The sequence below is a fragment of the Seriola lalandi genome, unplaced genomic scaffold (genome assembly GCF_002814215.2).
Source record: "Seriola lalandi dorsalis isolate HSWRI2012SDOR001 ecotype SW California unplaced genomic scaffold, Sedor1 jcf7180002054581, whole genome shotgun sequence".
NCBI lineage: Eukaryota > Metazoa > Chordata > Actinopteri > Carangiformes > Carangidae > Seriola > Seriola lalandi.
Genome location: NW_019525134.1, coordinates 1,490,538 through 1,506,560, shown reverse-complemented (window position 1 = coordinate 1,506,560; position 16,023 = coordinate 1,490,538). Strand labels below are relative to the sequence as shown.

Sequence of the window (16,023 nt, the reverse complement as noted above, 5' to 3'; positions counted from 1 at the left end):
GGGGGGGCGGGGGTGGGGGGTGGAGACTCAAGCTCTGTTGTCGAGGGTATTTACAAGTCAAGGTTTGTACACAATGATATTTGTGAGTCATTCTGCTGAAATCTGTTGCTGAGTTTTCCTGTGGCAAAATATAGGGAATAGCTCTGAAGTGACTGTTACCATGTCATTACTGTGCATCTCTTCACATATCGAAGATGGCTGCTCCTCCAGATTTAGGACATACATGCAGAAGAGCAGAAAACACAGTTAAAAAAAAAAAAAAGAAATCACAAATTCACAAATAGTGAATGCATGATTTTAATACTTCTCTGCTTAGAGGTGCTTTACGGCCTCTTTGTATTATATAGCTGTGTTTGTGAGCTTGTGTTTTGCAGATCTGGGAAAACACTTTTGCCCCATTAACTTTTATTGGAAATTGTGCATCTTTTACATCCGCTCATTAGAATAATGGTATTTTGATAATTGCTGAAAATAGAAGGCGTGGGGGACAAGTCATTAGTGTATGTCATTTGGCTTGATTGTTTTACTGAAGCTCCTGAAGAACAATAGATGCAGTATAAAAATAGTTTGTCTTGATCTAGCCTGTTGCTAAGGGCTTAGCTAATTACAGGGATACTGTGAAGTTTGGAAGAATTTTGGGAGGAAAAAAGAAAACAATGTTTGTAAATGAAGTATGACACCTGTACTTACAATGTGTGGGGTCAGTTTAAAGAGGGTGTTTCCTATTTAGCATCTGATGCTTGGTCTGTGCGAGGCCGCTCACTGATGACGTCATAACACTGACTGACAGCCGCGCTGATGCTTCTAATTCAATACACTTTACAAGGTTGTAGCTATTAATTTCAGCACCAGCTTCATTGTTCCCGCACATGTACTCAAAAAGTTTGTATTGAGAAAAGCGTGTGGCCATAGATCACAGTTCCTGCCTGAAATAAGAAGAAAGGCGTGTTAACACAGGGTGACGATTTCACAAGAGCAAACAACGAGAAGAGAAAAACCCTGTACGCCTCGTGTTTAAGTCTTAAAGTTGCTCTTCTGTTAGTTTGTCAAACATTTCACTTGTTATTGAATTAAGATGTGACATTAAACTTACTGAAAAATACAGACTGTATTGAACGATATGCAGCCAGGTTACGTGTTAAACGGCTGGGCTACATTAAATGAATTGATGAAGTGACACACGATACACGATGTTCATTAAAAACTTCACATATTCATATTTAAGGTGGCACTTTCTTTTTGTTTTTCCTGCTAACTAACATAACATGTTCAGAATACTGAGCACATACATTCACAGTGTGCACACATAATTTATGATCATTATTAGATTCAACAGGTGCCATCTAAATGGTGCTTAGTGCGTATGAATTATTCAACGGTATCTTTTTAAATTGGCTGTAGGCAGCAGCCTGTCAGTCCTGTGACTACACCACACTTGATGAGAATCAGAGCAAGCATTGAAAAACATATAGCAGGTGCGCTTCCTCATATAACCTTCCTCTGGTTGGCTGCTCTGCCAAAAACAGATGCTCTGATGAAGGCTTATGTGTCAAAGCACGTTAGCCTGATGTTAGCCATTGTAAAAGTATGTTATAGTCGAAGTTATGTCTTCATTGTGTTTTGGAGTGCTGATGTTTTTAAGATTCAGGAGGAAGGAGTTTTCATCGAACCCAGTCCTCCTCTAGACGTTAGGTATCGCTGAAAACTGTTTCAAAGTGGCTGTTTCTGTAACCTGACTTTTCCCCATGAATGTAACGACGCAGCCTCGTAGTTGGTGCTTGCAGATGTCAACTTTTTGTGTTTCTCTTTGGCGTTTTTCAAACTGTGCCTTAACAACAGTCGGCAAACTACATCAGAATGACTTTAAAGAGTTTGAACTCGTGTTTATTGTCCTCCTCACCAACGACAGTACAGCTCACCAGCTCACCGGCTCTACAAATAATACTTTACGTCGCTTTACATTCACACATAACAACACAATGCAAAACACACCTGTTGTCCACAATTAACTATACATGAATTATGGACATGAGATTGGGTAAAAGATGCACAGATACTGTTAATTCCGTTTAAAGACGAAGGAGCAAATTGACTTTTATTACGCTCTCTCTGCAAGAAGGAAAGAAAAGGTCATATTCTTATTTTCAGTTTATACAGATATTGACAGAGTTGGTCATCCGTGTTGTTTCACTGTGTTGTGGTTCAACCACGTATCATCTCGAACAGCGAATGAATCAAGACAAATCATGCACCACTGTCACTTTGTGTCACTTTCATTGTTGTAAATTCAAAGCAAAAATGTCATGAAATGAAAGGGGAAATTCATTGATTTGTGTTTGTAGATTGAATTATTATGATCATCTACGCAGGTGTTTGTCGCTCAAACATTTGCTGGCTGTAACCTCCTATTGACTCGCAGCTTGTGAATTCACTGGAGTGGGTAGAGCAAGTTTTAAAGGGTGAGTGTCCCAGGCAGCGAGTAGCTGTGCTCTACCCTCAGGCCAGGGAGCTGTAGTCCATCATGTCTTGATATTTCCAACATCAGTCAGCTACTTCTGTCGTGACACAACTGCTGACGACCTTCAGCTCTCGAGATTCAACAAAGAGGGTTTTAATTTAGCACAGTTCTGGACACAGACTGTGCTTCCTTAGCGGTCGAGCCAACACCCACATGTGAAATAAAACCTAAGTCAGAGGTGTACATCAGTGGGAAATGCCCTGTGGTTTGAATGGTCAGAAACAGGTTGCCAAGGGAGATGCCATAGCATTTTACTGATGTGTGGCAGCCTCGCTGCCAGTACACACAGATGAAAAGCTCAGTCTGCAGTCGCTCCGTTCAGACCCTGCCCTCCTCTCCTCATTGATCGGAGAGCCAAACTGCATTTCAACATAACGGCAGCTCTCCCATCATCTGGGACTCTGCAGACCAGCTGCATTGTCATTTTTTTTTTGCAACTATAGTTATTATTGCTATTTTGTTAAAAATTAAACTTGCAGACGAATTTGCAGATTTGTGATATTTTACCAACTAATGCATCAGTCGTAAACGGTGTGTCTGTTTTTTCTCTTTCATTATCTGTTTGTTTGGATCGCGGCCCTGGGTTGAAACCTCCAAGTTGCTCACAGTCACAGAGCTGAATCATAGACCACAACACCCATATGACCTGAATGATGCATTACAGATTCAGCAAGGTAACCAGAGCAGTGCAGACCTGCTGAACAGAGCATCAGTTTTTGAGGATAGCGCAGATGTTTCTAAAACACATTTTGAATCATTAGACCTCTCTGTTATATTAGCTCACTCTGTGCTCACATTGTTTGGAGTCATTTGATACGTGAGAGTGTAAAATTAAAACTGATACTACTACTGGTACTACTACGTGATCTAATACCTGAAGTGAAAGATGTACTGTGATTGGAGAAAGGAAACACGTGTTTGCACGACATCAACATGACGACTCTGTCTTTATGTTTCACTTTGGGAATGTGTGTTGGTCCCAAGCAAGTTTTAATACGTTTTAGTTCATCCTGCATGAAACCAGCAGTTGGATCATGTTGATGGTGTTAGTGAAGAGAAAACTACTGCTTGGATGAAGAGACACCGGGACGCTGTGTGTATGATGTTCTACGTGGTCTTCAAACCACCAAACCTATGAAGCACTCCCTGACAGTCCAGAGGTACCGAGTTGGAGGCCTGTAACTTTTTTAATAACTTGAGTGTTATCATCATCAGTCAATAAACCCCCTAAATTTTACACACTGCTCCTTTTAAACTGAGCTTTTTGTGGCACAATTAACAAAGAAGAAGAACTGTTCATGCTGCAGTCTCACATTAACGTAGTGTCTGGCAACATGTGCCCAACCACTCGTCGCTTGTACCTTCACTCTGATTGGACCCTTGGGAGTGTCTTCTGAAATAGCCGGACCTTTGTCGTTACGATGAACATTAAGTTAAAGTTTAGGCACAAAAACAACCTGCTTTAGGTTCAAGTACCTCCTCCTGGTTGAACAGCCTTTGTCGTCATGGTTACAGTAATAAATATGTAGTTAAGGTAGTGGAACGGTGACGGTTAAAACAAACAATGAGAGCACCCCCCCCCATGTGGACTTTGTCGCTCTTTACACTGCGTCGCGTCACTTCCTCCTTCCTCCCCTGCACCTGCTACAGGTTGTCCAACAGTAAAATGTAACTATGGGATGTAATGTAAGTGTTTTTTATAGGACAGTCTCATGTTATCACAACGTATCTGAACAAATACGCGATTAATCACAAATTAATTTCAGTTTCATTAATCGTCGTGCATCTGCACAAAATGTCACTGTAACCTCGTCTCCAGCGAACCCATTTTAAAAAATACAGTTTGTTCATATTTCCCTCCTCCCTCCATCTCATATCTCTGCTCCTTGTGTCGTTCACGCTGCCTGCCATGCATGCACTCACATTCGAGAGTGTTCGAGACCCTGCATGTCTCTGCATCAAATCATTATTTCTGTCAAGTTGTGCGCCACTACAATGAAATCACAACTACAAACACCGCTGTGGATAACACAGCCCGCCTTCGTGTCTACGCCACGCGCTTCCTCCGACGCACGGCTCCAGCACATACGTGATGTTATGCTGTGTGATGAAGTGGCTTTTATAAAAGTGATGACCCATAAAATGTATCTGAATAAATTTATTAGGTGGAGTAATGAAATACATGACCTAGCTAAATCAGTTTCATAAGAGGTTTATTAAATTATTAATTGTTCTCCCAATACATTTACAAATATCACATTTACCTGATTATTTGAATGATTTTTCTAAATAACAAAAACCTCAAAATGAATGTTTTATGGCTCTTTATTTAAAGCACAGTATGTGCAGTATATTGAGCTTTACAGCATGTTTAGTGTAACGTGACATTTCCAGATAAATCAAGTCTTTCTTCTGCCTGTGCAGCCGGTGTCTCCTCTGCTCATCGTCTCTGTGTGCATGAAAAGACTTCTTGTTTCCAGAATTAAAAATGCTGCCCATGGCCATGACACAGATGCCAATCACTGGATACTTTGTTTATCACAACAGCGCTGACGTCCTTTACTGATGCCGGTGAGGTATAGGCCAGTCGGCGTGTGGTCATGTGATCTATGGGAGATTACTTGTTTGCCTACGTGCTCCTCCTACAGGAGCCGTGGACTGTGCTGAGCGAGGTCTGTACCGCCGGGCAGGAGAAAGGGCAGGGTGGTCTGACACTCCTCCTCCCGGAGCATGGAAACTGGAAACATGTTGAATAATGAGCCACCAGTGTTCAGACTGGCTCGGGATTCTAACCAGAGAAATTCACTGTATTGATCTCGATATAAACGAGAAAAATCAGCAAACGAATGTGACGTCGGGTCAGCGGGAAGACGTACGAGGACGCGGCTCAGCTCTCACCTCAGTCTCACATTCGTCCTTCAGGGGGGACATATTTCACATCGAGCTGTCATCATCACGGGAGCGGGTTTTATGAGCTCCAGCTTCCACCATTAACAAAGCATGAAGGGTGACATGTCACAAACAAGGCTTCGGTCAGGCTGGGCTCAACATGTAGAAGAAAATATAGACAAAATAAAGAGTTTGTTTTTCTCCTTAAGTTGAATTAAAAGATTTAAAACACTAGAAATCATTTACCACAGGTTGGTTCAACATTATAATTGACTCAGTAATGGAGTTGAAACCGGTTAAAATCCACGTTTATCTTCTTTTCGTCGCCACAGAGAAAAACCAGAGAAAAAGTCTTTATCTCTGTCCATCAATTATAACAGAAAAGTCAACAAATGGTTTCATTTGCGTAACTTGGACAGTGAGGAGACGTTGGACCACTGCAGCTACCAGGATGGTCTCTATCTACAGTTACAGTCAGGCTGGGTGATGCAGTATTTTGTTGTTTGTCTGCAGAGGGAGTCTCTCCAACTGGAGCTGGAAAGTATGTGACACTAGGTGAAGTTTGCAGAAGCATGAAATACAATATTAATGTTTTTTTTATCTTATAAAACTAATGAGACGCTGCAGTGTTACACAAACATTTAATGAAAGATTTAAACCAGAATCAGTATTTATGAATTTGCTGCGTGGCGGGAGTTCACGTATGTTACAGCGTTGATATAAACTGCTGTGGAAGTCGGAAGTGTTGTGTGTGTGTGTGTGTGTGTGTGTGTGTGTGCTGTGGTGTGGTGTATTGGTCTGTTTCATACGATTCAGCTTCTTTGTGCTGGTTGTTGATTATCTCAGCATTTACATTGTCTCTCTCTCTCTCTCTCTCTCTCTCTCTCTCCTTCCTATACTGAACATGAAAAAATATTTTAGATTATCAGCACAAATACAGTTTGGTGATGCTTTCCTCAGCTACTCTGCTTCCTTATTTTGTCCTTGTCTGATGTAATAAGCAGTGATACTGGCTTAGTGTGTCTTAAATGGTATTCCGTCAATTGTGCAGCAGAGAGAAAATGAATTTCTCCGAGCATACTGTAGATGTGCATAAACAGGATGACAAAGAAACTGGAGAGCCTGTAAATGTCTGACAGAAGGTGCAGCACTGGGAAAATTTATGAAGTGTTGTCTATAGTGTCGCTAACCCTGCACATTTTAGAAACCCACGTGACTGCTCAGAGTCTGTTCTGTGATTATTCTGGATACCGTGGAATGAGCGGCTGCAGAGGTGGAAGTGGACGGGGGAGATTTTGTATTAATGAATGTTCACCTGTGAACCTGTGTCCTGTCCTAGAGCTGTATGTGAAAGTGACGTTGCAGCATTAAGTCCACTGAGAATAAAACAAAGAAGATGGAGGAGGAGACTGAGAGAGTCCCTGCTGGTTTCATTGTGTTTATCACCGCTAGGAAATAAAAGGATTTTGGTTGAAAAGCCTAATTTAAACATCCAACATGTCTCTGATATGAATCCTGGTCATTGTCAGTTTAATGGTGGATTCATCGACATCGACATCGACGTGGTTTAGGAACAAAAACGTCTTGGTTAGGTTCAGGGAAAGATCATTGTTTGAGTTAAACTAAGCACTCTGAGTGGTATGACTTTATCGTCATGGTAACAATAATAAACATATGGTTAAGATGCTGTTGGTTTTGATTTCATGATCCTGTGGAGATTCTGTGTTTGGTTGCTGTGACTCCAGAACAATGACAAATTAAACGTTGCTCCAAAAACACGTTTGAATTTTATGTTAAACGATTGAATAGAGGGAGAGAAAAAAAATGTTATTTAGTCTAAGAGTTTCACAAAATTCTGTTTTCAAATGTGCAGAATAAGTTGCTCCTGAGAAGGCAAAAAAAACTTCATATCATTAGAAAACAAAACAGACAAGTTTATTTGTTCTGCATCTTTCAACAAACACAAAAGCCATCAGATGATTTTATGGGCTGATATCGGCCCATCACAGATATGTCGCTATCAGCTCATATATTCTCCGATATGTGCTGATATGAATACTTTTATTAAGAAGCAATAATGCAGTGGAAATGCTCGGGTCAAGTCAAGTTATATAGGCAGCACTTTATGTATATTTGATCCTTTGCTTTCATTCAAGTTAATTATATATATATGTTTTTTATTATATTATTTTTCTAGTTGTTTTGTTTAATTCCTAGTGAAGTTTACTGTTTGAGTGCACTGATGTCATTTTAGACAATAAAGTTTATTGTTAACCTGTAAAATATCCTGCTTTCATTACATATCTTTTTCACAAGTGTTTATATACTGTATATATATCGGCCAATATATCGATATCGGAATCTTTTTACTCCCTAATATCGGAATCGGTATCGGCCCCAATGATCCAATATCTGTCGGGCTCTAATTGGTATGTGGTTTGGATTTTGTGTGTTTGTTCTGTAGTGCGTGTAAAGTAAATATTAAACCATCTACAGTCCGGTCTAAAAGAGTGACTCCTCCATGAGAAGCTGGTCTCAGACCTTTGGACCCCACTGTATGTGTTTGTACTGGAAGCCTCAGCTGATGGGCAGATCAACAGTATGTTGAAAGTCATGTTGCTTCCATAGCTGCTCAGAATGTCATTCATGCCGCTGCACAACAGGACCACTGTCTCAACGCTCTGCTCTGCTGGATATTTATCACAATGTACTGTAAAGGAATCTGACATGAGCCTTTAATGGTTCCAACTGAAGGAGCATTAGCGTACATTTTTCAGTTTAACACTGACGACCATTAAATAGCACCAATAGGTGCCAGGGAGAGCCAGCCTCTCTCTGTGAGGCAGCATGTGGCCGTAACTGTAAGCACCTGATCTCTGGATATTGGCGGCGTTCATTTTACCGGTCTGATGCAGATCGCTGCCAGTTCAGCCTGCAGCCATGTCATCAAAGTATGGTCACCTGTCCCTGTCTGCCATATGCACCCTGGGTTTTACTGATCTCATTTTCCATTGACCCAAATGAGTCCCAGCTGCAGCTTGATCTTGTTTGTAATGGAAAAGCAGTAAATGTAGCCATGAAACTGCAGATCAGTTGCCGTGAGACTGGTGAGTAGAATAGACACTTAATTGACCGAATATGAAAGGGAAGCCGGGGCATGTGCGTAAAAGCAGGAGCTGCAGCACTTTACATCCAGTGTATAATGTTTTATACTGTATGTATGTCAATGTTTCCTTTGTGTCCGATGAGATAACAGACGAAATGCTGATGTTGAACATGACCGCTGATTGATGTGTGCGGGACATCAGATGCAACCTGCTGCAGCTGCAGCTATTAAATGATACATGGAAGTAGTTCTATCAAGACCAGCGGACACTTTTGCAATACTGAGGGCAATCTCTTAGTCTGTGCGCCGCCACATGTCAAATGGTGGGCTGTTTTGCATGCGGGCTGATAGCACAGGCCATCGTAATTCAGTCTCAGTGTAATGCCTGTTCAGCGCAAAACAGGAGTGTGTTGTCACAATCCCAGGATGGATGTTGGGGCATGTACAAGTGATATCTATCCTGATGAAGAGAGAACGCTCCGTGATTTATTGCAGGGGAAACACAGGAAAAATGCTCACGCTGGGCACTTTCCCCTTTTCCCTTCACTTAGATTTTCTATTTGAATTAAATGAGGTGTGTATGTCGGCAGGCAGAGGGGGGCAAGGGTGGTGAGAGATAGCATGCAGGAGAGGGGATATACTTCATCTTCCCATTCAAAGTGTTGTTTTCAGCAACTTTGAAACGAAGGAGAAAAATGCTGATAGAATTGCACCAATATGTATCGCAGTGGACTCCGAAGTACAAAACCCCAGGTCAGACACCGATGAGGCTTCCTGCATGCGGGGCATTTTTTCCCCCTCTTTTCGTTCCGTGAGTCACTTTTCGAACCTGCAGTGATTGATGGGAGTTTTCCCCTTGACAGGGCCGGGATAGGCTAACCAAGGGCAACACGCAGCAGCTATCCAATTGTTTCACATAGATAAACAAGGAAAGAAATGCCGTTTACAGCATCTGGAGATAAATGTTGTCGGCCTCACTACCAGGAAGTGCGCTTAAAAGCCCATCTCATTATGGAGCCCCAACAGTCAGCGGTATCAAACACGAGCTTCATGCGAGGCTGGAGGAGAAAACAAGATGGAAGCGTGGAGATACTGTAGTCAACAACAGGAGAGAACTGAAAATAGAAAACTGGGATTTAGACTTAAGATCAGAGTTTTTAATAATAATAATTATTATTTATTGTTGCATCTTTTCCCACATTTACCAAGTCTACTGGACTATTATCCACAGGTTGAACCACTCTCTGCTGATACAGAAACATTCTGCAAAATAGAAAAAGATTTGATGTAATTTTAATCCATATGCAGCGTCATGTCTAAAATACGCACTGATAATTAGTGTGCTGATTGCTTTGATATAAGTGATACACTCATTTAAGGTCCTGAAATTCTCATTTCTAATAAAGTATCCATCAAAGTCATGTTTCTCGACTACGGGTAACCATGACAACGGTACATCTGCATCCGCACAGGCTATCGTATGATCACGATGGAGCACTCTGAGGTGTTCTGGTGTAGAAAAATGACCTCAGCAACGTTTTGTGTCTCATCGCTCGGAAACAACATCAGCGACTGTGAACGTCGGAGCAGGAAATCGAGTGACGTTCACGTTCAAGTGGTTTCAGTCGCCAAAACCTTCACCAAACTTTAGTTGTTTGAATTGTAAGTAACATCTTGAAGTCAATGCGATGATCTGTGATCCGTTCTCCTGTGCGCTGCAGTAACAGCTGGGCTGGAATAACACGCCTTAACTTACAACAAGGTTCAAAACACTGAGCTTTGTCATCACAGGAAATAAAGAACTTATGTCGCTGGCGGTTTGTTGGCACTGTTTTTTAAGTGCATGCTTTCAAAAAATGATCCATTATTCAAGGTTTTTTTTTTTTTTGCGAGGTGGGTACATTATGGCTTAGACGTCGCAGCTTCACTTTGGCTGCTCTTATTGAGTCATCAGTTTCAATCAAATGCTGCTGTGCAAACACTGAACACGTGTTGTCACATCAAGCTGTTTTTCTGCTGATGCGGCTCATAATCAGATCGTGTCCAAACAGTTGCACCTCCGTACGTACGTCAGACATATGGTATCTTAATTATGAACTGGAACTTGATTTACTTCCTGCATAGTGTGGCGTTTATACCGTCTGGTCTCCATTAAAACAGAGGAATCCATAGAATAGAGCCATCCAGTTTGTCTACGAGGTGTCAGACATCTTCAGTTCAAATATAGACGTATGTATCTGACTGACTGACGCTGAAACTGACTCGAGTTTTCCTCTCGTAGCTCAACGCACTTCTGTTTCCCTCTGTCGCCGTCCTTCCTTTGAGTCTTTGAACACACACTCGCACACACTGTCACTTTTCTTTTTGTTTCTACTTCTTTCATTTGGTCTGCGTGACTTTATTTTGTTTTCCTAACTTTACGTTTATGCGTTTTGTTTTTGATATACTATTTTTTCCTTGTTTTTGAGTCTGTCATTTAGAGTCTGTTATTTCTCTCTCTGTTGACTCTTGTTTGTCTCGTCGTCTTTTCTTTGTTGTGTTTGAGGTGAGATGTTTTTTTTCTGTGTTTCTTTTTTTATCTCACCTCCACAATGTGACTTTCTCTGTTTCTTTGGTGTATCATCATTTCATGTGCAAATAAATGAACTCTAAACTGTAGATGGCGGTGCAGGAGAAGCAAAGAGTGCTACGTAGGGAGATTTATATGGGCAAAAAATAACCACATAACTTTGTCACAACTCTCATCTGCATCACTTACATCCTCCACTGGTCAACTTAAAGACAGTATCACATTCGTAGTATTCGTTTTGTCATTTTTGGTTATTTGCATTTTTGATGGTAGAACTACGCGGATATGATGAAATGAACAGGCCGTGACGTTTGTTAAATGTAAAGGCAAAACCCAAAATCCATGGCATGTCACAAATTGAGATTTTCAAGGGGCATTTTGTGGATTTATTTGCTAACCAACATTAGCAAGATGACAGGAAATGAAGTGAAAGAGATGGAGTCTGACATGGAAAGGTCTTTGTCCAGACGTTGCAGTTCATTGCCGGTGCCTTAACTCGTGAGCTCCCAGCGCACCTCACTGCTTCACATGTCGGGGTCTGTGTTTGTCTTTAGTCTTAAATCATTCTTTGGTTTCTGTTTTTCTCAAAACAGTTCGAACGAACGAGGTGATTCAAAAATGTATTTGCCAACGATATAATCCTGTATTTCCTCACACGCACACCAGAGTCAGTGAAACGGTCACAAATTAATATATTAATAAAGAACTAATTCAGGAATCCTACTCTCCTGAGACACATTAGCCACGATCGTTGAGGAGGATCTACACATAATTACCATAGGTTAATATAATTATGCAGGCAGCTACAGCAGGACTTACCAATACATGGCGTGCCACTGACGTAACTGGGATTTACTGCACATGTAAGGTTAGTCAGGAGATTAGCTCTGAGACATGGCATCAGCTGAGAGAGACAAAGACAACTGTCCCCTCAGAAAAATAAATGTATATGATAACACGTTGAATGTCAAACCTAAACGTTTTAGCTTCCTGTCCAGTTTTTCAGAAGTGTTCACTTCAAGATTATAGAGGATGATGGAAATAATGGCTTTGATTAACACCGTCAATCTGTGACTTGCTGAATAAATTAGGCCTTTAAGTGAATAAATTATAAGTTGGAGCATAAAGGACTATTAAATGAATTATACCCTTCTTTAGCCAATAGTTTCCTAATGGCTGCAGGATAAGATCCTGCAGTGGGAACACAAGCTCCAGTGCTGTACCGGCATGTTGCCTTTTCCTTTTATGAAGAAATTAACCTTCAAGAGTCTTTGTTTCGTTTCTTTTTAAATTTGAGTTTAAAATGACTCACACCTCCTCTTCTGTGCGTCCTCTGTGTCCACGCTGCATGTCTGTCAAATCCTGCTCCACACGTCTCCTGACATTATCAAGCATCGCTCTGAGATATTGTCCAGTGACTGTGTCTCCGTCCAAATCCTTTCTACTGTCTTAATCTGTGAACCCACATTTTTCATTGACTTCCATGTTTAGATATTTTTAGACAATAGACTGATTATTTAACATCTCAAACGTTACAATTTCATTAACTTTACTCTTTTAAAAAGGATTTTACCCAATTAAACCGAAATCTACTAAAATAGATAAAGTTAAACTAAACCTTCTAATTCACTCTTCATCCTTTTGGAGAACTTTAATAATGTTCCTCTTGGGATAGTGATTTATGAGTGTGAAAGTCTGCTGGTAATACGTGCACTGTTTCATAATTCACTGACAAAATCTGTGTATGTAAGTAGGAAGCATCGCTCATGTGCAGTTTTTAGTGTGGAATCTAAGTAGGTTTCATATATCAGGTCCGAGATTTGTGACAGGATAGGACGATAAGATGAGGCCACCTTTACTTTATCCTCTGTCTCTCTGACTTCCTGTGATGAACTGCCTCTGCTCTCCTGCTTTACCTCATCATTTTCTTTTGCCTTCTCCTCTGTCCCTTCTCCCTCCTCGTGCCAGAGCTGCTTTAATGATTTCCCTTTATTCACCAGCAATCAATAATCTTACCACGCTGTTTCTTTATCCCTAGTTGCCTTAATAACGTACTGTATATTCACAGCCGCTCAGCAGAGTTAGTGCTAGCAATTTTACACTTAGAATATCATTTTCTGACAATGGTGACGCCACCTGACCTTTATTTAATCAGGAAAATATCTTCGTGAGTGAGGTTTCATTTTTCTGAGGGAAGAATACAAGTAGAAAAACTACAAGATAATAATAATAATAATAATATTAAACATTATATACATTAGAAGAAGTAGAAGAAGAAAAGTAGAAGTAGCAAAGTCACAGTGAAATGTGTAATTCACTGTTGCATGAATCTTATCAACATACAGTTATATCATTATTGCGATGAATTAAATGGTCTTTAAAAATTTGTAAGATAAATTTCTTGTAACAATGTTTTTGTCACTGTAAAGAATATTTTAATCACATACTTAGAGCTGAACGTTACACACAGACATGCAGTATTATTATTGTATGGGTGTTCGTGTGTGTCAATAATTATATTTCATCTGCTAAAAGACAAATAAGGAAGAAACTTGAAGCAGAAACATTTTATGCCTCTGTTTTCTGAAAACAACACGAAGGCGATTTCATCATGTGAAGCTGAAAAATGATAAATGGATGTGGTAATTGTCCAGGTTAAACGACTTAGAAATATATGACACAATGAATTAGGCCTCAAGAAAAAAAGCAGGATAGCAAAATGAAATGCAGTGTCAAGTCAGTAGGTTTTACACTGGGGACATTAATACATTTATTCTGAAATATCTGGCATTAACCTTTTTAATTATTAAACAAAAAGACCTTTGTTCTGTTTATTCATAAAATGAGTAAAGGCAAACATAAGAATGTGTCTCCTTCTATTTAATAAAGCTTTGACCAGCAAACGATTCATAACCAACACGTCTGCCCTCGTGAGTCTTCTGTCTCGGGTCATGTCCGTCTTCATACGTCCCCTCAGCAGCTTCATCAGTCATTCAAATGCATTTACACAGTCTCCTGCAGTAACAGTCACCTGATTAATTATCTCCTCTGTCAACAATAGACACATTAAATTACATATTAATCAAATCAAAGTTGATTGCCTTGAAAAAACTAAGTAAATATAAATAATATATATAATATAATTATATTTAAAATTCGTGTTTACTTAATTTTATGAAGTTGTTCCAACTTAAAAATGGCAGCTATAGTTAACCTGCTCTTTTTATATGTGGTTTTCCATTGTGACAGGATTGGAAAAAGTGGTGAAAATGATGTTTTAGAACTGGAGCCAAATATCTTTCTTCTACAGGGTTGAAATATTACTTTATTTTGAAAGAGACGACATTGGCTAAGTGACAGAAAGCGGTTGCATACATAAACTATGATGCATATTGTAAACAAATGACAGCGGAGCATTGATTTTATACTGTTCTAATTTACCTGATTTACTACCACAGAGAAAGCCAGCATTTTATTTTGAAAAGTAGTATCTAACGGTTACAAGGGGCCACGTTGGAGCAGAGACAATCGCGCAGACATTTTGTTCTAGGCCTCAATATATTTGCCCGGAGAGGTGTTGTTTGTCAGTGAGGCAACTTTTTAAATGTTTCTGAATATTTATAAGGGTGTCATGGCGGCTCAGTGGTTAGCACTGTCGCCCCGCAGCAACGAGGTCCTGGATCCCGTCCACCAATCTGTTCAAATCTTTCTATTTGTGAGTTTGCATGTTCGCTCCATGTCTGTGTGGGTTTCCTCTGCTGCTCCAGTTTCCTCCCACAGACCAGAGACATGCTGGTCTGCTAAACTGGAAACTCTCCTGTTCATGTGAATGTGTCCGTCAGTCTGTGTGTGTGGTAGCCCTGTGATAGACTGGTGACCGGTGCAGCGCACCCAATGCATGCTGGGATGTAGGCTCCAGCTCCCCACAACTCTGAGAGTTGTTTGTAGGAGTGTCATCTTACACATTCATCACTGTGCATCTATAACAATAAAAAACTATATATTTTTTTTTAGAGGTGAAGTTATATCAAAATGTTTTTGGTGACTTTTCCTGACTGGTGCAGTGAACACAGGTATCCTCATTTTGTGAGTCTGTGGAAATCTTTAAGGTCTTGAGGATGTAGGAAGAATAAACTCAGCCAACGTGGACAACTTCTGTAGTTCCCTGTAGTGACCTAAACAACTTCATTCATGAGAACAATCTACATTCACAACCTTGAAGTACAATATGTGAAGAGACATATCCAAACACATGCGTTCCCTTGATTTAATATCACCACCTAGTTAACAAGCAGTACATGAAATGCTTTTTACTGAGATATCATTGATAGGTGCTTGTGATAATCACATGATCTGATTCAGAGTCAGACTTCATGTATCCCAAGAAGGGCAATTCCTTTGCAGCTCGCCCAGTCCATTCACACAACATCAAAACTCACGGACAGATGACTTCATGTCAGAGACAACAGACCAACATACACGGGTCAGTACAAGGAGCAACAATAGAATAAATAAAAGTAAAATAGATAGAAACAACCTTATGTTACAGTTCCTATAGTGAACAAATAATATAAACACATGAATGACTGAATTTAAATTTAAGGAGTGAATGAAGGACTTGACCATTTTTATTTTTATTATTATTGTTTTAGATTAAAATGTTATTTATCAACATGAATTTTCCTCACAGCTCAGTTTCTGTCATTTTAAGGGATTCTACAAGGTTCGGTATAATCTAGGAGTTTGGTGTGTTTCATTTGAACACATAGAAGTCACGAGGTCTCTAAACTTTAGGATGAACTCATCAAAGATAAAGGTAGACATGTATTTTCTGAGTCCACTCTCTTTCCAATGTAAGAGAATGGCCATAAGAACCTGAAAACCTGTGCAACAGTGGAGGTGAATTCATTAGACCTGCCACGAACACTGTGTTCAATAATT

General features: G+C 40.1%; 1 protein-coding gene across 2 annotated transcripts in view; it reads left to right on the top strand.

Moving 5' to 3' along the window:
• The window catches only part of gabrb4 (gamma-aminobutyric acid type A receptor subunit beta4), a 47,403-nt gene that overhangs the window by 3,123 nt on the left and 28,257 nt on the right, over positions 1-16,023 (top strand). The gene's annotated exons all lie outside the window — the stretch shown is intronic.